Here is a 21,866-nt window from a genome sequence, read left to right on the forward strand (position 1 = left end):
CTAAGCAAATAGAGAATTTATTGACTTCAGGGATCTAAATGCTCAAAAGATGTTATCCAGAATCAGTTGCTTTCCAACCCTCAACTCTGATTTCCTTCATGTTGGCTTCATCTTCAGACAGGCCTTCTCCAGTGGAGGCAATAATAATTTCCAGAAGATCCTAGCTCACGTTCCACCGGCTTGGCATCCCCAGATAGTTCTAGCAAGAACCTAGGGCTGACTGCCATTGGCCTAGCCAGAATCATGTACCCATCTCTGAACCTATATCTGTGACCAGGGGAATGCAGGTCTCTCACTGGCCAGGCCTCTGTCACACGCCCACTCCATTCAAGGTGGGGAGGTCAGCCCTGCTCATACAACATGAACTAGTACATCGGAGGATGACCCCTCAAAATTCAGGCGTTTTCTAGAAGGTGAACAGAAGCTGGGTGTTAAAAGCAATAGCCCTAGGGCCGGCACCGTGGCCAAATAGTTAAGTTTGCACGCTCTGCTTTGGTGGCCCAGGGTTTCACCGGTTCAGATCCTGGACACAGACATGGCACCGCTCATCAGGCCATGCTGAGGGGGTGTCCCACATAACACAACCAGAAGGACCTACAACTAGAATACACAACTATGTACTGGAGGGATTTGGGGAGAAGAAGAAGAAGAAAAAAAAGAGGAAGGTTAGCAACAGATGTTAGCTCAGCTGTCAATCTTTAAAAGAAAAAAAAAAAGAACAATAGCCCTCCACCACACTGTTCTGGCCCTGTTTGTGGATCCTGGAGTGATAACACCTCTTCTGCTTTCATTGTCATTGAACTTCCCGTGTCTGCAACTTAACAGGCAATTCAATAAATAGTTTCAAAATGAATGAATGAATCTGGTTGAGGGTATAAACATGAACCATTTAAATACTCTACAGTATTTGGTGATATTCCTAAAGGGATGATACAAAAGCAGATTTGCAAAGATAAAGGAAGAGATCAGAGGAAGCTATCAGGGTAGAGGCAAGCCCTGAACTGGGTCTGAAGGATGAGTAGGTATAGAGAGGGGGCGGGGGATGGGTGCATTCCAGGCAGGGACACAACATGGGCGAAGGCGCTGAGATCAGACAAGCCCCATGCTTGCAGGGACAGACAGAAAACTTGCCAGGCTGAGCTTCATGTGGGGAAATAGTGGGACAGGAATGGGGAAGGGAGGGTGGGGCCAACTGCGAGTCTGGAATGGCCATCTGAAGAGCAGACGGTGGGTGGGGCGGGAAGGGGGAGTTGGCATTGAGGGAGAGAGGAAGAGTTCAGTTGGGGACAGGAAAAGTCAGATATGTCAGCAGGAAGCACGAACTAGGGGAGTGATGAGGACAGTGCTGCTTTGGAAAGATAAGCCTAGTGGACATGTGGAGGGTGGATGGATTGTCAGGGGTGAAGATGGAAGCAGAGGTGGTCCAGACGCTGTTGCCAGGTAATGGTGATGAGGAGCAGCACTGTACCCCTTCACACTGCCTGCTCCAGCCCAGCCTCAAAAGCACATTCCTCAACCCACCCCACTGCCGCCTTACTTTTCCCTCTCCTTTCTCTTTTCCTGCCTCTACTTCCTGAACACGTCAGATATTTGGTTATATTCATGAAACTTTTAAATGCACCAAGGGTCCACTGGGAGAAGGAACAGAGCACCATGAGAAAAGACCAGTCCTTGCTAAGAGATACACAGCAACTGATAGGGATGGCAGGGGCCCAGCCAGACCCAGAAGATACAGCTTATTGTCACAATTCCGCAAGCCGAGTGACTGAGTTTGAATCTCAGCTTCCCCATTTACTGGCTGTATGATCTTGGGCAAGTTCTCTCTCTTGGCCTCAGCATTTCTCATCTGTAAAATGGAGGAAATAATTACACTTCCCTTACAGGCTTATTATGGAATTGTGTTAATAATGTATGTAAAGTGCCTGACTTAATAGGTATCATTGTTGTTATTATTATTATTATTTGCATTTGGGAGCAATATAACCAACCCTGCTGGTGGAACTCACCTAGACTTCCTCTCAACGCTAAAAATTCTTCTGTGCAAGAGAGGCCTTTGGAGCTGGAATTACGTTCTTCTCCATGGGTCCTCAGGCTGAGCTGAGACTCACAAGCTCTAGCCTCTCCTGGAAGATGCCAACTCCTAGACGGACAGTGGACTTGCAGAAAACACAGTCCCTTAATCCCGGCTCCTGCAAGCAGTCACACATTAGTGGTTGTGATATCAACATATGGGGCCCCAACTAGCATTTTTTTAATGAAATAGAATAAAATAGAAAATAGCATTAATTGCAGAAGGTACAGGTAGATATTGTTTCATCGAAGCCTTTTATTTTAGTTACATAATTATATATGTATGTGTAAAATATATTTCTCACTGTGGGTCATGGTCAACCATCAAAAGAGTTTGGGAAACACTACCTTAAAGGACATGCAGGAGAAAACTACCTATTTCTTGAATTCTCAGACAGACACCAAACAGGTTGCATTCAGGTGAGTCATTGTTCTGTATTAAAGAAGAATCAGATGCTCAGATACGGGAACGGAGGACCAGATCTAACTAATGGCGCCTCATATTATTAGGAATTTATATTACTTCTCAGACACCCTTCTTCTGGTGTTCATTAACATAAGCACTTCCCAAGGTCTAACCTGGCCCTCTCTTCCTGCAGGTCTGTACATGACCTGTGTGGCTCTCTTCCTAGGGCTTTCTTTGGTTCCTCTATGTGGCTGAATCCTGAATTACTTCTTTAGCTCTTGGCTCCAGATGTGTAATTCCAAATGATGGCTGGAATTCTCTCCATAGATATCGCACGTATCCCTCAAGTCCAACCTGTCTGAAACTCAATACCTCATCTTCCCTTTATTAAAAGAAGAATAAAAAGCTCTTCTTCCTGCGTTCCTTCTTTGGGCCCCTGTCTTAGTCCATTCAAGCTGCTGTCACAAAATATCACAGATTGAGTAGCTTACAAACAATAAAGATATATTTCTCACAGTTCTGGAGGCTGGAAGTCCAAGATCATGGCACCAGCATGGTTGGCTGAGGGCCCTCTTCTGGATCAAAGACTTCTCGTTGTATCTTCACATGGCAGAAGGGGCTAGGGATCTCTCTGGAGCCTCTCTTACAAGCAAGGCACTGGTCTCACCCATGGGAGCTCCACCTCATGACTTAAGCCCCTCCCAAAGGTCCTACCTCCTAATACCATTATCTTTGGAAGTTAGGATTTCTCTATATGAATTGGGAGGGAGACACGTTCAGACCAGAGCAATCTTCTCCCCATAACCCAGATGAGAAAACTCAGTTATCATCAAGTCTTCTTTCTCCCTCCAGCATCAGCAAGTTCTATCATTTCTACCTCCACAATGCCCTATCCGTCCAACCTACTTTTCCCTCCCACTCATGCTGTTGTAGATGATTTGTGAAGTCTTCTTACCAGACTCTCTCTTTCCAGTCTGTTGTCAGTCAGTTTCAGTTTCCACTCTCTGGCCTTTCTCACGGATCCTTCCTGTGGTCATCAGCTACCTTATAAAATCATAGGTTGAATCATGTCATTCATTTGTATATTCTGATTCTTAAAAACATGCAGTAATTCCCCAAGAACAACCAAATAAAATATAAATATGTAAGCATGGGATTTAAGGCCCAAGCCAGGAATGAAAAATGATTTTATCTCAAATGCCAACTCCAAATGATTAGTGGTGGCTTCTTGGGGAATTGTGTTGAGAAGGATTCTGAGGCTTCATACAAAATTAGCAAGAAAGGTTAAAACGGGCACAAGTGGGAGATGTGGACATCCTGATTTAGGCTCAATCTATTATTTTGCTTCTTCCCACATACTCTAGCATCAACTGCTCGGCCACAAGAACTACTCTTTATTACCCAAATATACTACACGCTTCTATTAACAAAGACCATCAATTTTCATGATTCCTTTTGCTGTCTAGACTGACCTTGCCTCAACTTCCACCTATTAGAATCCTCATCTTGTTCCTGTGACACTCTGCCTTCACAGTTTATTACTTGTAGCTCCGTTAAACATGTATCAACTTCCTTTATACAGTAAGTATTACATATGTATATGCATACTATGTGTGTATATGGGCAGTATGTGTACGTATGTATATGTGTGTGTGTGTATTTCTGCTTCTCCCACTGGACAACAAACTCTTTGAAGTCAGTGAACACATTCTACTCATCTCCAAACTCCTAGATCCCATCCAGTAACTCAAACCTAGCAAGTATTCAAAGGAAGTTTATGGAATGAAGGAACTAATTAACCAATATTCTGATGGCACGTTGACTTAAAAAGAAAAAAGGCCGCAGGGAATCTTGAGAAACTAGAATCATCTCAGAAGTAAAGTTACTCTTGTAGGAATCTCCCAGTTGCCAGCTATGAGCAAGAGCCACGAGGCAGCAGCCCCCAAACTATGAGGTAGGTGATGGAGCTGCAAATTCAAGAGGAGACTCTCTTTCGTCGGTACAGCGGTATAGCACTCAACTCGTATAAATGACTCTGCAAGTACACAAGACAAGCTTTATGCCCCTTTCACCAATCACGTTTTAGAAAACATGACTTGTCCAGTACGATAGGCATACCCATGCTTAGGAGACTCAAATCCAGCGCTCACACTTCAGATTCCCAGCTCCGCTCCCACAAAGTTGTGCTCTTCCTGCTTCACTAGCGAGTTTTTGGTAAGTTTTTGTATAAAGAAAGGAATCCACTGCTATTAAAAATAACAAGAAGTCGGAAAACTGCTGCCTATCCAATAGGGGTCTTGCCTCAGATTCTCTAAGCAGCCCCCGCTAAACATTTATCCGTGTATCCCCGAACTGGAGACTCGAGCCGAAGACTAGACAATGGTTTTCAAAGATAAATTTGAAACCACTTTACCAAGCATTGGCAGCTTCTCATGTTGGTGATGCATATGAAGGCCAAAGACCCAAAGCCCTCATTATGAAATCTCAAGCCATATGGCAAATTGGGGAACACTATTTGTAATGTTGTGACAGCCTGAACAACTGGGAGAGAAGTCACAGGCACTGGGGACCTTTTCTTTTCCTTATAGGGAAACAGCTTTTGTTGTCCCTGTCCCTTGAATGCCTAGGAGAAAAAAAAAAAAGGAAATTGAGGAGTGACAGTGACCGACTTGTTAATTTCCAAAGTCAAAGCCAGAGCCCTGAGTTAGAGAAAAGACATCACAGGCATTCCATTTTTCCAAGAACTGTAATGCTTGGGATTTTTAATTTGGAGCAGTGAAAAGCAAACGATCTGCGCCAAAATCAGAGAGAACACAATGATTTCAACCATTTGGGGGTTATCTTCCCTATCTTTTCCCCTCTGTGTCTGTATGGTTCCCCAAACAAAGTGGGTTGGAAAAGTTCAAGCTCAGTTCACAGAAGAGAACATTCTGTACTCTGCACAACAGGCCGGGCTGCTCTCTGTAAAATAAAATCAACAGCATGATCTCAGCCACCGCGGCGGCAGGCACCGAGCCGCCAACCCACGGCCCCAGCCTTTGAATAGACCGGCTGTCAAAGGCGCCCTACGGACAGTACACGCCGAAGGTGCAGCGGCACGCGCATGCGCCACACACACACACACACACACACACACACACACACACACACACACACGAACGAAAGGCCACAGAAATGACTTTCTGTCCAATTGTGACTTCTTCTCCCCAGAGGGTCAAGGAAGTGTTTTGGCTATTTCTCTTTGGAAAGTAATCACAGCTGAAACATTTCCAAGGAAACAACCCCCTGCGTGTGCACTTCTGCTCCGGCATTGATGGGAGCTTTTCAATCTGTTTGGATGTTACTGTAATCAAATGACAGCCTTAACACTGACCGTGCCGCTGCCTCCCTCCTAAGGGAGGGGGGCGGGCAGGGGGAAGGAAAGAGAGTTGGTTATTGCACTCACTCCCCCACTCCCGAAGCTTTTCAATTTTCTTCTGGATCCACTCTTTTCTTCTTTTGTCTAGAATTTAGCGTGCAATTCAGTAAATATTTATTGAGTGCACATTTGAGTGCCAGGAACTGTCCATAGAATAACACCTGTAGCAAGGTTTTTCTAGTGAAGTGAAAACCTGGCCTTGATGCCAGGCAGAAGAAGAAAAGAAGGAAGCCTTGTGTGGCCACGAGGAAGGGAGGGAGGAAGGGAGGAGGGGAGGGGAGGGCGCTCTCCAGGGAGGGTTGCGAGACTGAGGTACTAGAAGGCCTTGAACACGGGCGGGTGTTCTTAAGGATGACAAAGCAGACATCTGGAATGGGGCTGTCGCCCCAGTGCTCTTTCCGTGCTGAATTCACGCCTATTTGCTAGAGGAAGAAATGACGAAAAGAACGGACAGCTGCCCTACCGTTGTTTCACGAGGCAGAGACAGCAGGGGTGAGGGGCGGTGTGGAGGAACCGGAAGCGGAAAAGCACTGGCTTCCGTGCACCCAAGGGGCTCGGAATTCGGGTTTACTGTCTCCGTGACCTCGGGTGAGATGCTCAGACTCTGCCCATGAGTCTCCGTGCCCTCCGCTATTCACTGGAGAGAGGACTACGTCTTGCTAGAACTATTGACTATGGTAGAATTTAAGGAAATAATATATGCCTTTGCTTGGCATAGAGGAGATATAACCAATAACCGTTGTTGTTATTACTGTAAGTACTGTTCCAAGAAAGCTGTTAACTGGGGTGTCAGTTCCCAATGTGTCCTCTCAAATGTTGCCTTCCCACGTGTTTTCACCGTGTACTGACTTAGCACGTGTCTGTTGAGCACCTGCATGCAGCATTGAGCTCTGTGTGAGGCCCTGCACCAGGCAGTGGGGCAGCAAACGCCTCATCCTCAAGAAGCTCCTCACCTTTCCAGGGAGGGCGGTTTACATAGCCCTGAAGCTTCATGAGGGCCGCCTCACAGCCTACCTGCTTTCACGTTCAGGCTCGTTTCTTCCAGGTCCCAGACTATCTCTGTGGCTGTCACAAGCCATCCCACAGAGAAGAAAACTGCTGGGAAGCAGAGATTCGTGGAGAACAGCCCTGATGCAAGACATTTGTCGGCACTGCTCTTCCAGAATGTAAACACCCTTTCTCACTTCAGGACCGGAGCTCCTGCCAAGACTTTGAAAAACAAGTTACACAAGCACCTTGGGGTGGTTAGACATGTCACATCACGGTTGCGCTCCATGGGGAGGGGAAGGGGGGAGGTGGCCTCAAGGACTCAGTCAGGGACAATTGTAAACCTGTAAACACACAGTTCACTGGGCCAGGAGTCCAAGAAAACATAAGCCCTCGGGCCCCACACCAAGACCCAGTCTGTGGAAGGAGTCAGTCATTGAAGATAATCTCACAGACTTCTCTGCGACCATCACTGATACAATCCCAGGATTCAAGAGAAGAACCCCCCGCCATTAGAGCCAGGGCACAGGCCAAGGTGGGGCTTCCTTGGAACTGGTCACCATGACATCTTAAATTCTTTCTTCCCCATAGAGATCACCTCCCTGACTATACACACCTTACCAAGGGCCCTATTTTAAATTTGGGGCAGCAGACAGTCTGTCTCAAGAACCCTTTTCCCCCATTGCAGTCCTTTGCCAAGGGCTCCTGTCAACTGTGACCATTTGCATATGGAATTTCTCAGAAGGCCAGAGTGTGCATGGGGTAGGGAAAGCAAAATCCTAAGGATCTGAGGTAGGCCAAGCTAAAGAAATCCAGGGACTAGGCGAGCAGCCAAGGTCTCAGAGGGTGTAAATGAAGGGAAGTAGTTCCCAGAGAATTAAGCAAGAGTTCGTACCAACCCACACGCAGTTGGTGGGAGGAGAGCCTAAGAGAATGACGTTTGTTGACCATTCATTATGTGCCAAGGGCTTTCCATACATTCTCTTGTTTAATCCCCACAATAATCCTTCCTAGTAAGTAGTGATGTTCTCCCAGCCTCAAAGACCTTAAATAACCAGCCCAAGGTCATGCAGCCAAGTACCTGGTAAAGCTTCCACTTGAACCAGGTCTATCCAGCTGGAGAGCCCAGGTTCCTTGCATTATACTCTTCTGCCTCCCTGTATGCAATGATCTTATTGGAATACTACTGAAATCATCACGTACATTTATTTTGGTCTTTTAGAGGCTAAGTCTCAAGTTGAAGTCCTGACACCAAGTACCACTCTCTAGTCTCATATATTTTACCTTATCACAGTATGTGTAATCAATCAGCAGTAGTTCTCGAACATCCGTGAGGCATTGTGCTATGTTCTCTGGGGGACAGAAAGGTGAGTTATACCTGAGTGCTGCCTTCAGGGAACTTAGAGTCTGTCTGGATAGGATTGGTTGTGCTGCAGCAACACACATTTATTTACTTATGTTATTAATTGTTCAAATAATCTCTGAATCTAAATGGCATAACATAACAAAGGTTTACTTCTTGCTCATACCAAATGCCCATGTGAATCGCTGGGTCCTCATTCACAGACCCAGGCTGATGAACAATCCACCAGATGCCTCAAACACTGCCAGTTGCCATGTCAGAGGGAAAGACAGCATGATCCATCACTCTTCCTCTGAAAGCTTCTTTCCCAAAGGGGCTTATGTCAATTCTGTTCACATGTCATTAGCCAGAGTCAATTAGACAGCCACACATAGCTTCAAGGGGTTAGACAAGTACAAACTTACCACAAGTCTAGAAATGAGGAAAACACCTAAAATTTTGGTGAACAGACCTAATGATGACCACATTTTGGAAAGAGGATGACCTCAAGGCCTCATACCCCGAATTTCACAATAATATAAGGCTGAATGATTAAGTGCCATCAGAGTGGATCTGTTCAAGGCTTATGTCCTAAGGACATGAGAGAGAGCATTACGCCTGGACTGCAGACCTCCATGAAGTCTGCTGAGGAAGCAAAGACCCGCACTGAGCCTTGAAGACTGGGAAGGGTTAGGACGGACCTACGAAACCAGAACAGTTGCGTCTACCTTGGCCTCCAATAGGGTGATGGTAAACCACCGCCAACCATCCTCATGAATGACATAGATTATTCCAGGCCTGGAGAGACAACCCGAATGAGCACCTGAGGGCAAGAACATGCCCAGTGGGCTGGAGTGGAGAGGGCCCATCATGGCGGGGAAGAGTGCTAGAGTCAGGGAGAAATGGCAGATGACCAAAGCATGAGTTGACGAGGTAAGGAAGATCTTCAAACAGAAGAAAACTGTGATTAGAGTGGGGCTTTGGGGATTTTAACCTTGGCTATATTTTTTCATTTATTTCTTCTTCCATTTCACAATATTTTAAATATTTTGCAGAAGAGATGCAAAAGTGTATAGGGCTTGATTCCTACCCTCAAGTTGCTCCAGTCTTTAGTGGAAGGAGAAGAAATGTGGAGATTTTGTGACCCTTGCCTTTTAAAGGGGAGTGATCTCACAGAGATACTTTGTTTGATGAATAGGACCTAAAACTTCAAGGACACAAGTTAATGAAGGAGAAAGGGCTGAAAGGGCTGGATTGTGAGCTGGGATTGTGGCCGTGTTGAGGGATCCAAGGGTGAAAGGAGGTTAGAGGAGAGCAGAGAATGGAAGAGACAGAGGAGAGAAGGCAGCTGGCAAAAGGAGAACAGGCTTTTGGAATGATGGAGATTTTTAGTGGGGATTTTTATGAAGTTTGGCCACATGGTGTTCAGTGTAAGCCCTCCACTTTTCTCCCTTGTGAACATTTCAGTAAAAGCTACATTACTTAAAATGCTTTGGGAAGAGGCTTGAGAAGTCACAAAGGGCAACTGGGTAGCAATGAAGTGTTGATTGTGGCCTCAGAGGGAGTACAGGATATGAGCAGAGACTTGCCAAGAGAGGCCAGTGATGTTTGTGTTAAATAGACATGTGCAATCACATTTGTACAGGATGAAGTGGCAGGTCTGGGAGTGAGAGAGTTTGTCAAGAAAAGCTTCATAAAGCAGATTAAAGGTGATCCTGGTACCAAGTGTTGAAAGATCAGAAAATGTCCCTGGCCCACGTGGATTAATGGAAAGGGTTCCAGTCCGGGCATAAACAGCAGCAGGTGCAAAGACACTGGGGCATGGAACAGCCTGATTTATTTGCGTTACTCCAAGCAAACGCTGATGGACAGGATTATGAGGGATAAAGTCAGGAGGAGCAAGTGTAGTAATCCAACCCAGTAATCAGGGCTTGTGGCAATCAGGGCATGTGTTCACCTTCAGAATTATTTACTCAGCATTTACTGACTCTCAAATACTTTCTAGCTTTTATATTGTTACAAAAATATCTTGTTGTGATTTGGCAAAAACCTGAGAAACTCATGATTTTCTATTTTCTTACCTATTGGCAAAAAGAACGGTGGATCCAGAGATTAACTTTTCTAAGGATGTCCTGACTTATTTATATTCACTGCTCGCCTACAAGCCTGCCAATATTTACCTTGCTGCTAAGCACCACCTCTCCATGTGCAGGGGAGAGAATGTGCCAAAATCCTTCAGGTCTTGTGTCCCGGGAGGTGAAGGATTGCCTCAGACAGCAGCACACAGAAGCAGAAAGGTGGTGACTATTAAAACACACTTCTTGATTTACAGTCAACTGTCAGGTCGGAAAATTTGTCTCCGCTGATCAGAGCGGAAAGTACCCTGAGGGTGGGGTGAGAGTGTGTGCGTGTGCCCCAGTATATTTTAACTCTCCACCTGGGAAATCTCTAAATCAGCATTTATTTCAATAATCTCATATATTCATACAACACCTTTCTCCACCAATGCTTCCGAAGCAGTTTGTAAATTTTATAGAGTTGAGGAATAATCATTGTCGGAATAGAAGAAAATGGATGCTTATCAGCTTCTTAACGAGAACTTGGAACTAAGTGTCCTTTTATTAAGAAGTACAGGGATCCACAAATGTGTATTTAATTCAGAATGTGTGTGTACTTAAATGATATTATTCGAATTTTCTCCTAATAATCAATCCAATTCTACCCAGCCTCCCAGACCACCCTCTAGATTCAACTCTCCAGTTGATGCTAAATTTCGGTCCCGTGGAGCGAAGTACCGTCACCTTGCCCTGGATATTGCTCTTCCCTAAATACCCAGAAGAACAGAATTGGGTGGGAGATCTTGTGTCACCCTTGGGGGTTATACATTACTCATTTCTGGCCCATGCAGAGGCTGAGATGCATCTAGGAGGCCAGCGAGCACCTGTGAGGAAATTAAAGGGACTTCAAATCATTCGTCCATTCAGGAAATATTTACTGAGCAATTACTATGTTCTAGAAGCTCTGCTAGGGTGCTGGAGATACAGCTAAGAGCACAAGAGATGGGGCCCCTGAACTCCCAGAGCCAGCAGTCTAGCAGGGGGATGGTGACTAGTGAAAATCATCACACAGATCATTGTAGACTGAGAACCAAAGTGAGCACTACAAAGGACGGCTCTGAGAGCCTTCAGCTAGACTGGGAGTCAGGGAGGACCGCCTGAGAGGGTGAAGTTCAAGCTTTCATCTGAAGGATGAGTAGGTGTTAGCTCGATGTGTGTATGTGTGTGTGTGTGTGGGAGAGAGAGAGAGAGAGAGAGAGGGAGGGAGAGAGGGAGGGAGAGAAGAAAAAGAGAGGGAGAAAGAGAGTGTATGTGTATGTAAGAGAGAGAGAGACAACCTCAGTTTCCTCATTTGTAAAATGACTGTACTAACAGTATCTTGCCTAAGTTTGGGGTCCCCAGAAGCCAAACCTGAGATGAGGACTCATGTGAACGTGGTTTATCAAGAAGTGTCCCCAAACTGAGGAGTGGGACTAGGGAAGGGAAGGGGGCCAAGCAAGATTGAGAATCAAGCAAAATGCCTTGGAGGGGAGGACTGGGAACAAGACAGGTGACAGAGGGAGCTGGGGTGCTTGTCCCCTGCACTGGCTGGTCACCGGTAAAGTCTCAGGAACTTCTGCTCTCTGAGCTGGGAAGCAAAGTGGTTCCAGTAGCTCGAGGACTGTCCCCCACACAGAGCCGTGGTGCTGGCTGCTGGGAGCACAGCACACGCTGATAACAGTGTGCAGGAATATGGGAAAGGGATGCGAGGGGGCTTAGGCAGAGCTACACAGGATGTGGGCACAGGTTAAATGAAGCAATGCATACAACGGACATAGCACAGTGCCTGATGCATAGTAAGTGCTCAATAAATATTAGCTCTCATCGTCATTTGTATTTATTGACTGTGCATTGACGTGATCTGGGACAGGCTCGGCTTTACCCAGTTATCTCTGCCTACTCCAATCCTACAGGAACGCACTCTGCTACCCACCACTCCCCGCCAGGTCTCCTGAGACAAATGCACATATAAATATAGCAATATATATTTATATTTCCCAGGATTGTCACATTTTGCTGAGCTCATAACAGAACTGAACAAATAGCCCTGTCATCCTCTGTAATGCATTCTATCATTCACCAAGGTTTCATCTCTCCCCATCGTCCGGGGCTCCTGGAGCCCAGAAATTCCTGTGCCTGGCTGGTTCTTAAATGCGGTGTGTACTAACCTGGTGCAATTCTCAGGCCTTCATTTCCTGGGCAAGTTGATAGAATTTTTAGGCCAGAGGGACTTCCTCGATTTGCTCATCTTCCTGAGTGGTACCTTGAACAGTTGCTTGCTACTTCAAAAATCAGCATTTTAAATAAAAAAGAAGGAACTATGGATACAAGAACAACAAGAATGAATCTCAAAAACATGATCCTGGGTGAAAAAGCCTGACACAAAAGAAAAAATATGGTATGATTCCATTTATTGGAAATTCTAAAACAGGCAAACTTAATCTATAGTGACAGAAAGCAGGTCAGAGCTTGCCCGGGGCTGGGGCTAGGGTAACTAAAAAGGCCGAAAGGAACTTTGGCGAGTTGAAAGTTTTCCATGTCTTGGTTGGGGAGGTGGTTGCCTCCGTGTATACATTTGTCAAAACTCAAAGAACAGCATATTTAAATTGGGTGTGTTTTATTGCATGTAAATTAAACCTTAATAAAGTTTATTTTTAAATTAAATAGGCATTTTATTGTCTGACCAAGAGATCAAAAGTGGATCGGAGACTAATCACAGGGAACTCGTCTGGCCAGACACACAGAAGCCTTTGCATTGTTCCCAGCCCCACCCCCTATTCTTTCCTTTGGCAAGAAGTTGGTCTTTATTATTTGCGCTAATGGAGGGGAACAATGGCCTGGAGAAGCTAAAAAGAGAATCATCCACGAGTCATTTACATCTGGTGGCTCTGGAATGTGTTTTGTTGCCTATCTGGTATTTGAACAGAGATGTGCCTGCTTGACACCCTGAAAATACACTTCAGATGAAATAATGACGCTCCCTATAAAGACCTGAATGGTCGGAAGCTTGGGAAGCACTTCACTGCCCCCCACCCCATCTCCTTTCTCCCTTCTCTTCAGTCCCAAGCAGGAAATGCAGTGTTTCACTCGTCCCAAACCCTCCTTTGAGCAGGCTATCTGGGCTGCTGAAGCTCTGTCCTTGTGAGATTTGGTGCCCCTATGTAACATGTATTATAAATAGAGGAAATTGAAATACTCAAGCCATTGAAAAAAGTTTTCTTGCAAATTAAGTGCAATCATCTACTTGTAGATAATTGAGAACAGAGTCTACAAAAATTAGTTTCTGGTAGTTAGGATACAGTTTAGCTGGCTCGGCTCTAGGAAGCCTCTGCTGGCACTTCCCACACCCCCAAGCCCTGCCACTCCTGAGGCTGGGCTCAGTCACTGCCCCTGCTGTGTGCACCACCCCCCCAACCTCCAACACCCTGGACTTTGTCCTTCACAGCACTTACCACGCGGAGGGCAAATGCCTGTTTGCTAATCAGTGTCCTGGACCCAAGCGCAAGCTCTTTGAAAGCAGGGTCTGCTGAGGTCACCGTTGTATCCCCAGCTGCTAGAACCGTGCCAGGCCCATAGTAGGCACCTATTTTAGTTGTTGAGTTGTTATGATTCTGAACACATCACAACAGAGTTTATTTAAGGTTTTGAAAATCAACTGCACAAACAGGAAAACTCTGGCACTTCCACAGGGAACCCCACCCAGACCGAGCTCCAGCAGGAAATACCAAAAAGTAGCACAGAAATCACTGTGTACGTTTCAGGGCAAACTCTCGTGAGCTGATTACTGAGAGGCAGAGGACTGAGTCTGGAAAATCCAGGGCTTAGGAACTCTCAATAAGAATTCTCCTCCAAGGCAGGTGACAGTCTCCAAGTGGCGGTGGAGGGGAGGGAGGAGAAGCTCCCAGGAGAACACCTGGGGCTCTGGAGAGTCCTGAACTTGGAGCCAGTGGAGCAGGCATGGAGGCCTAGACTCTCAGGCTCTCCGTGAATGACAGTAATGGTACCTCTTTCTCGCAGAGGCGTTGTCAACTTCCATCTGTAAGTTCTTAAGGGTGATACCCACTTTAGCTGTCTATGTATCAGAAATGACAATAAAATACTCCAGGGACTTGAAAGTCACTAGAACAAGAAGAGGAAGAATGGGGAAATTCTAATAGTAATCATAAGTGACTCCTCATTATTCAAACACTAGCTTTCAAGATATGAATCATGCCAGTCCCTTCATTCTTTCTTTCCTACAGCCTCCTCAGTGGTCACCTTGGGTTCATTTACCCCACACGAGTGAGGAGAGAGCACAGAGAATGTAAGTTCATTCAGCGTTACTATACATTATCCACATTAAAATTGGGAAAGAAATAGTTGGCTAAAATGAGCATTTGAAGAGTATCTGATACTCTCCATAAATTCACCTTGGCAGGCACCTAGGTATCAATATACAGAGACCAAAATTTGTTGGTTGATTGATGGTGCCTCCTAACACTGAAATGCTTAGTTAAGAAGTGACCTCTTGAATTTAGATAAAGAATCATGCCAATACTGGGGGAAAAGTACACAAATTACAAAACATCAACAATCAGGTCAATTCCTAGTGAAAGTTCAGCTGGTGCATATCACGATATCACTAGTCATTCCTTCACTAAATCATTCCTTCAACAAAAGGGAAAGAACTTGGGAGCTGGCCCAGTGACATAGTGGTTACGTTCGGTGCACTCCACTTCAGTGGCCCGGGTTCGTGGGTTCGGATCACAGGCACAGACCTACACCATTCATCAAGCCATGCTATGGTGGTGTTTCCACATACAAAACAGAGGAAGATGGGCACAGGTATTAGCTCAGGGCCATTCTTCCTCAAGCAAAAAGAGGAAGATTGGCAACAAATGTTAGCTCAGGGCCAATCTTCCTCTCCAAAAAAGAAAAGGTGGGGGAGAAATCTTGGAGCCTGGTTTGAATCCTGGTTCTGCCTTTTACTATTGATATAACCTTAGTGAAATTGCATGTCCTTTCAAATTGTAAATGGCAGGTCACAATAATTCCTACCTTAGAAATTTTCCATGAGTACTAACTTAGTAGTTTTAACTATAAATAATAATAGTAGCGGTAACTGTGGCTCAGAGCCTAATATGTACCCCAGAAACCTAGAGCCCTTCTGCCTTCTCCTTCAGGGTGCCCCACCCACATGTGGCAACAGTTGGGGCAGAGCAGACAACTGTTCACACAGCACTTCCCGCTCTAAGAATGTTCTTTCCAGCTGTAGGCCTTATGTGGATGTCATTGCCCTCATGCTCACACGCCCTGTGTAGACTTTGAAGGGAATCTAATATAAAGCAAGCTTTGCAAAGTGCTGTCTTTCTAGTAAGATAATCACAGTCCCATTAGACTCAGCCATCTGACTGTTTTCGGAAGAAGAGAAAGAGCGTGTTTGAGGAAGAACTGGAAAACAAAAAACACGAAGGACCAAGGTAAATAGTTAAGAAACTCAATTGAAGCATTTCGAGTCAGACCTTTCTAGCACAGAGCTGTAGTGAGCACAAAACCTTCTCCAAATACGTCTCTGCCTAACCACGGTTCAAGCACGGTGTTTGTAAATAATGTGGGCCAACACATTCAGTCACTGTTGATCATGCCTTCCATGGGATAAGTGAGGTGAGAGCCCAAACAAGAGTCCTGTGGGGCCCTCTCCTGAAGGAATCTGTCTCGCAAATGCTCAATGACTCAAGTAGAGAGTTTTAGATATCAGTTCTAGTTTATCAAATTCCACAGCACTTTTCCTGTCCCGCTCTTAAGGAGCTATTTCTCCGGAGCCTGCGGCTGACCTCTCTCGCCAGAGATGACGAGCAATTGGGAAGGGTCAGCGGCTGGTCCACCCCTGTGCCCCTCACAGCACCCGACAAAGTGCCAAGCACTTTCTCTTTGGAGAAACACAGCCTGTTCTCTCTCTCTCTTTCTCTCTCTCTTTCTCTCTGCCACACCTGTAAATGCCTTTTTTTCTAAAGAGTGCAAAGCCAATCACAGTTGTTTCTATCATTCTTGCAGTAACTGATGAGGTAGGCAATGATTCCATTGGAACCCCTAGACCCCATCCTTTGCCGATTGTATAATACGTAGCTCTCCAGTAAATGAGGGCTGCCATATTTCCTGTCTCTTTAAACCTCACCACCTTCTCCTTCCCTCCAGATCTTCCTCTGGCCACCTACAAATCGTTGGCTATTTGTTCAGAGTATACATCCACAGAAGGAGCTAGGAGAGCCAAAGCAGCACAGCCTCTACCCTACGTACTATGCAGTGAAACGCAGGCTTTGAAGCAGGACGGTTGTGCTCCAGGTCATACAGCCAGAGACGTGGTCAGAAAAAGGACCCAGGTCCTGCACTTCTTGCCTTCCATAGACTATCTTTCCAAGGAAATTAAATCCCGACTTGGAAGAGAGGCTTGACTCGAAGAGCTAACCTTGAGGACAGCAGAAATACAGAAACAGTCCCTTCCTTACCTTTATTGACTTTGAATTTTAATTGGGGAAGAGTTGTTTTATTATATGTAGCAAATGTATGCGTACACACATGCTTCCTTGTGCATATATGTATTCACCTGTAGCATTGCATCCTAAAATGTAGGTGTGTATGTATGCATTATTGTGTGTTTTACATATATTATACAGAGCGTTATCAGACTCAGACATGGCCTCTTCAGCTATCGGGGTTGTCTCATGAAGAGTTTCATTTGCATGAGGGACCAAGGTGCCCTATGGGAAGGAATTCAGCCTAATGAAACTTGAGTCTTAAGCATCTGCTTGGCTGAAGAAGAGTCAGTTTGCACTAAACAAGGGTGCTGCCTGCAGGGCTACTACTGGGAACACTTCTGCCCTCTCTTCCTGCTCTCTGTTCCTAACGTTCCCCTCTCTCCCGGTGATGTTATCAGATGGAGGATGCTGGAAAACAAGGGCTGCAGCAAAGCAGCATAGCAGAGGGAAGGAGCAGCAACAGCGCTGAGAGCTAGGGCATAGAGAGATGCGGCACCCATAGAAAGAAAAGGGGATTTGCTCTGTGCAAACTGGTTAAGCACTGAACCAAAGAAACTCTACCTGCTTCTCTCTGTCCCTTTCAGCCAGATCAACCCCCCAACATCCAAACACTAGACCTCAGCTATTGGTATTTGAGGGGGTCCCTTCCTCACCCAAGTTTGGCACCAAATGAGAGAAAGCCACAGGAGTCAGGCAGATGGAGATGAAAAACTCATCCTTATTACTTGCTATGGATTGAATATTTGTGTGCTCCCAAAATTCATACATTGAAACCCTAACCCCAGTGTGACGATGTTTGGAGAGGGGGCCTCTGGGAGGTAATTAGATCATGAAGGTGAAGCCCTCATGATAGGATTAGTGCCCTTATAAGAAGAGACATGAGAGAGCTTGCTTCCTCTCTGTCTGCTCTCCACCACTCGAGGACAAAGGGAGAAGTTAGCCATCTGCAAATCAGAAAGAGAGCCCTCACCAGAACCCAACCATGCTGGACCCTGATCGCAGACTTCCCGGCCTCCAGAACTGTGAAATATAAATGTTTGTCATTTAAGCCACCCCATCCATGGTATTTTTCTAATAGCAGCCTAATCCGACTATGACATTACTCATCAAGTTTGGGTGGGAAGATGTGTCTTAGGTGTGCAGCAATAATGAGCTTTCTAGTACTGAATCCCAAAATTAGGCAGCCTTACCCACCCAGTCGCAGGCAGCACTGCATGATTACAAGGCCCCCAACAGATACATAGCCTGCCCTCTATAGAGGATACTGGAGCAGAGCAGAATGGGGCTCTTTGCTGACAGGTCAGTCCCAAGAGAGGCAGAGACTGGGCTACACAACTCAATTCCTTATCTCAAACTCACCACTCTGTTATGTCACCTATCCTTTCCTGGGAGGAATGAGTAGAAGGGTATGGAAAGGCCAGCATTGTTGCTGGAACAGAAGGCCCCTTCTCATGGAAAGAGCATCATGAGTGAGGAGTAAGCATTCCTCCAACATAAGCCAAGACACAGAGCAAGCTGCAGGTGACAGAGGAGATCCTCAAGAAAGGCTCCAAAAGTGATGCTCTTTCAGAGTCTTCTTTCCTAACTTTCTAGTCTCTCTATTTACAGCCCCTCAGGCTGCCCCTCTGTATTTTCAGTCATGGCACTCTTGTGTAAGGGATAGGAGTAACAATTAAACCCAGCTTTGTTTTCTTTTTTCACTTCAATGATTTGGTTGGAGTGGTACTTTCCACAAGATAGAGAATGGATGAGGAGGAGCAGCTCAGATTGGTGTGTTGGTTAAGGATGCTTCGGCCTGCTAACCTCTTCCCCACCTCCCCAAAAAAGGATGCAGAGCACAAGCAAAACATTCTAAAATCACAGCCCTATTTCATATCACTGCTGAAAGCTGGAAGGGAATCAAATGAGTCGACCCTAGAGCACATTTTTGGATTTACAAAGCTCAACAGTCCCCAGTAATATTCACTCATGCATTCATTCAACAAACATTTTCATTGATCACCTAATGGTAGGAGGCACTGTTCTAGGTGCTGGGGACAGAGGCACAATCCTAGCCCTAATGAGATTTATATCAATCCATTAGTCACACCAGAATTTATGAACAGCGCTTATGCACCCCGTTGTGCCAGACGCTCAGCAAATACCTGAGACTTGGCCCCTCCAACCTGCTGGAGGCAACAGTGGAAAGGGCTGACACCGGAGCACGAAAAAACCTGGCTCCCTTTGGGGAGAGATTTCTTCAGATTACCTGGGAGTGGCGGAGGGTTTGGAAAAACAAAACAAATGGCTGATTCGATTAATTAAAATTAAATGTCTCACGTGGAAGACAGCGCAACTTCTGAAGAAGAATTGGTGAGCATTACCCTTAGGTAGGTAAAACCATCCTAAAAAAATAATATGTCATGGTTTTAAAAATGTTAAAGGGGTGAGAATCTGAATCCCACCCTTGATGAAGGCATAACTGCTGACCTGACCCCGGCTCTTAGAGAGATGCATTTGTACATTTTTAGACACCATGGGAAGATTTCTTTCTGTTGTGTGTCTTCAGAGTATTACACATTTTGGTAAAATTTTAAAACAACACAGCAGGCTAAAGAATAAAGGCTGTCCCCTCCTTTAGTCTCAATATGACTGTGAATGATGGACAGACCCAAAAAGTTCAAGTCCAGAAACTCAAGTGCTACAATTTGTAGCTCCCTAATGAACAAAACTTTATTGGCCATTTACTCATTCATTCATTTTGTTAACTCAAAACCTAGCAAGGAGATAGGTATGTAGTAGCTGCTCAGTGAGGGTTTATTGAATGAATGGATGGATGAACGAATGAATGTCCAGAGATCAGTCCACAGTCCATCCAGCTTCCCACAAGCACAGAGTGACTTTGGGACAGCCCAGCAGTAACTATCGTGTTCATATCCCACTGGGGACTGGAAGCAGAGAAGTTCTTGTGTGCTGATCCCAAAGGAAAAAATTGAACAGAGAAACAGAATGGACTCATTCAGAAAGACCAGTGAACCCAAGAAATAGAGGACTAGAGAAAGGTGCAACCCCATCCCTCTAAGATCCATCCTCAGGCCAACAATGACCTCAGTTTAAACACAATTATTTACTGAGCTTTTACTATATTTCAGAAGCTGTGTAGGAGCTGTGGGTACCAAGATGAATAAGACCACTTGCTCTTATCCTTCCAGCTTACTTTCTCTAATAGTCCCACTGTTGACCCACTGGTTCCACCATCTTGTCTCTGACCAACTGCCCCTTTCTGCCTTCATTTCCCTGTCAATGAGTTTAGAGTTCCTAGTCCAACAGTCTGCTAATGACTCCCTTGCAAGTCCCTTCAGCTCCCTTACTCCTCTCCTGCTGCCCAGTCCTGGCAAATACTCACCTGTGGATGAAACCTACAGCCCACCTCTTCTGTGCCAGCTAAGCATTGCTGGAGAAAGTCACATGACTGTGCCAACTGTGTCATTATAAATACATGACCCAAAATCAACCCTTTCCCCATTTTCCATTTCAGTAAATGTCACCACCACCCATTCAGATACTCAAGCCAGAAATCACTCATGAAATTCCTTTCTCTCTCATGTCCCATGTCCAAACCATCAACAAGGTGTTAACACCATGTCCAACGTGAATCTGAAGCCCACCTCTTCTCTCCATCTCCATCTGCCATCATCTTGTCCAGGTCTCCATCCTCTCCCACCTGGACCACTGAAATTGCCTCTGAATTGGTCTCCCACTTTCACTCTGGTCTGCTCCTGGTTTATTCACCACTGAAAGAACCAGAGGGAACTATTAACTCCTACACTGGATCATGATTGCAGTAGACACTGCCTCCCCATGTACCCTCACCTTTACCGCTAACCTGTTCACTAACCCAATTTCCAAACTCCAGAACCTATCTTTTTTTACCAGAGGTTTCTTTCTGGTCATGAAGCTGCTTTGCCCACCCTTGCAGCAGGCTAGAAACGCCTGCCCATGCCCTACAAGACATTCCTTATCCCCCAACAGACTTCAAGCAATGGCTGGCAAGATTGGGTATATAAATTCCTCAGTTCTCTCACCCCTCAAGAGGAATAATTCGAGGGGCACATTCTATAGTGGCCTCCAGAGTTCCCCAGAGCAATTAAGCTTCAGTGGTCCACAGTGGTAATTTTGTTTAAAATGCAGCCTTTATTGGATATCTTCCCTTGTCTGTCTCAATTCCCCACTCCTTTACTGATGCTTCCTGGGGTCATCTCTTGAACAAACTACTTGCATCCTAATGCTTCACTCATGGTCTGCTTCTAGGAGAAGCCAGACTAAGACAATGTGACTCCCTGCCTGCAAAGTGACTCCCTGCCTACAATTTCACCAGGGGATACCATTGTCTTTAGGATAAATTCAAAAATTCTCCAGTCCTAGAAAGTCCTATATGAATCTCTTATATGCCTCTCCAATCTTCACAGTCATCATGCTCCCCCTTCCCCACAACACTGGTGCCCTATTGCCTCCCTTCTGTTCCTTGAATTTTCTAAGCCCTTCCCCGCCTTAGGGCCTTTGCACACTCTATTCTCTCAGCCTGGAATATCCCTTACCCAGCTCCTTGCGTGAACGCCTGGCCCTCCCCGTCCCAGTCTCAGTTGAGCTCCAGTGCCCTTCTTCAGACAGGTCTTCCTTCATTAATCCTTCCAAATTAGGGTTTCCTAGTTCTCTCCTGGCACCCTTTCTTTCTTTCATGGCACTTAGCACACGTATAACCCTGTTGGTTTGTTTGCTTGTCTACTGTCGGTCATCCCTCTAGATTGGAAGCTCCAAGAAAACAGAGCTTTTTAGCTTTCTTAATCAAGATGCAGCAGAGGGCCTAGCATATTAGAAGTCATCGATACCTTTTTTTATTTTTAAAGATTGAGCAAAGACATGCTCCTTGCCCTTAAGGGGCGCACAGTGTAGTGGAAGAAACTTGTATACAAATGGATACTTTCCATGAAGAGTTAGACGGCAGATAGCCGTGGGCAGAAGAGTGCAAGAGAGGGACACTTAAGCCCACGGT

General features: G+C 45.6%; 1 long non-coding RNA gene across 8 annotated transcripts in view; it reads right to left on the reverse strand.

Annotated features, from left to right (window-relative positions):
* Nucleotides 1-622: 622 nt before the first annotated feature.
* Nucleotides 623-21,866, reverse strand: part of LOC124240959 (uncharacterized) — a 49,414-nt gene continuing 28,170 nt past the window's right edge. For 2 of the 8 annotated variants that reach the window (XR_006889060.1, XR_006889057.1), the window contains 8 exons: nucleotides 20,482-20,607; nucleotides 12,488-12,637; nucleotides 6,909-11,164; nucleotides 4,890-5,099; nucleotides 4,595-4,722; nucleotides 3,432-3,520; nucleotides 2,007-2,189; nucleotides 623-1,846 (listed from right to left, as the gene is read on the reverse strand). This is a non-coding gene — a long non-coding RNA (uncharacterized LOC124240959). Of the gene's footprint in view, nucleotides 1,847-2,006; nucleotides 2,190-3,431; nucleotides 3,521-4,594; nucleotides 4,723-4,889; nucleotides 5,100-6,908; nucleotides 11,165-12,487; nucleotides 12,638-13,771; nucleotides 13,906-20,481; nucleotides 20,608-21,866 lie in introns of those variants that run through there. The other 6 variants (XR_006889064.1, XR_006889063.1, XR_006889062.1 and 3 more) reach the window with 6 other exon arrangements.

Source organism: Equus quagga, chromosome 6 (genome assembly GCF_021613505.1).
Source record: "Equus quagga isolate Etosha38 chromosome 6, UCLA_HA_Equagga_1.0, whole genome shotgun sequence".
In the NCBI taxonomy this organism is placed as follows: domain Eukaryota; kingdom Metazoa; phylum Chordata; class Mammalia; order Perissodactyla; family Equidae; genus Equus; species Equus quagga.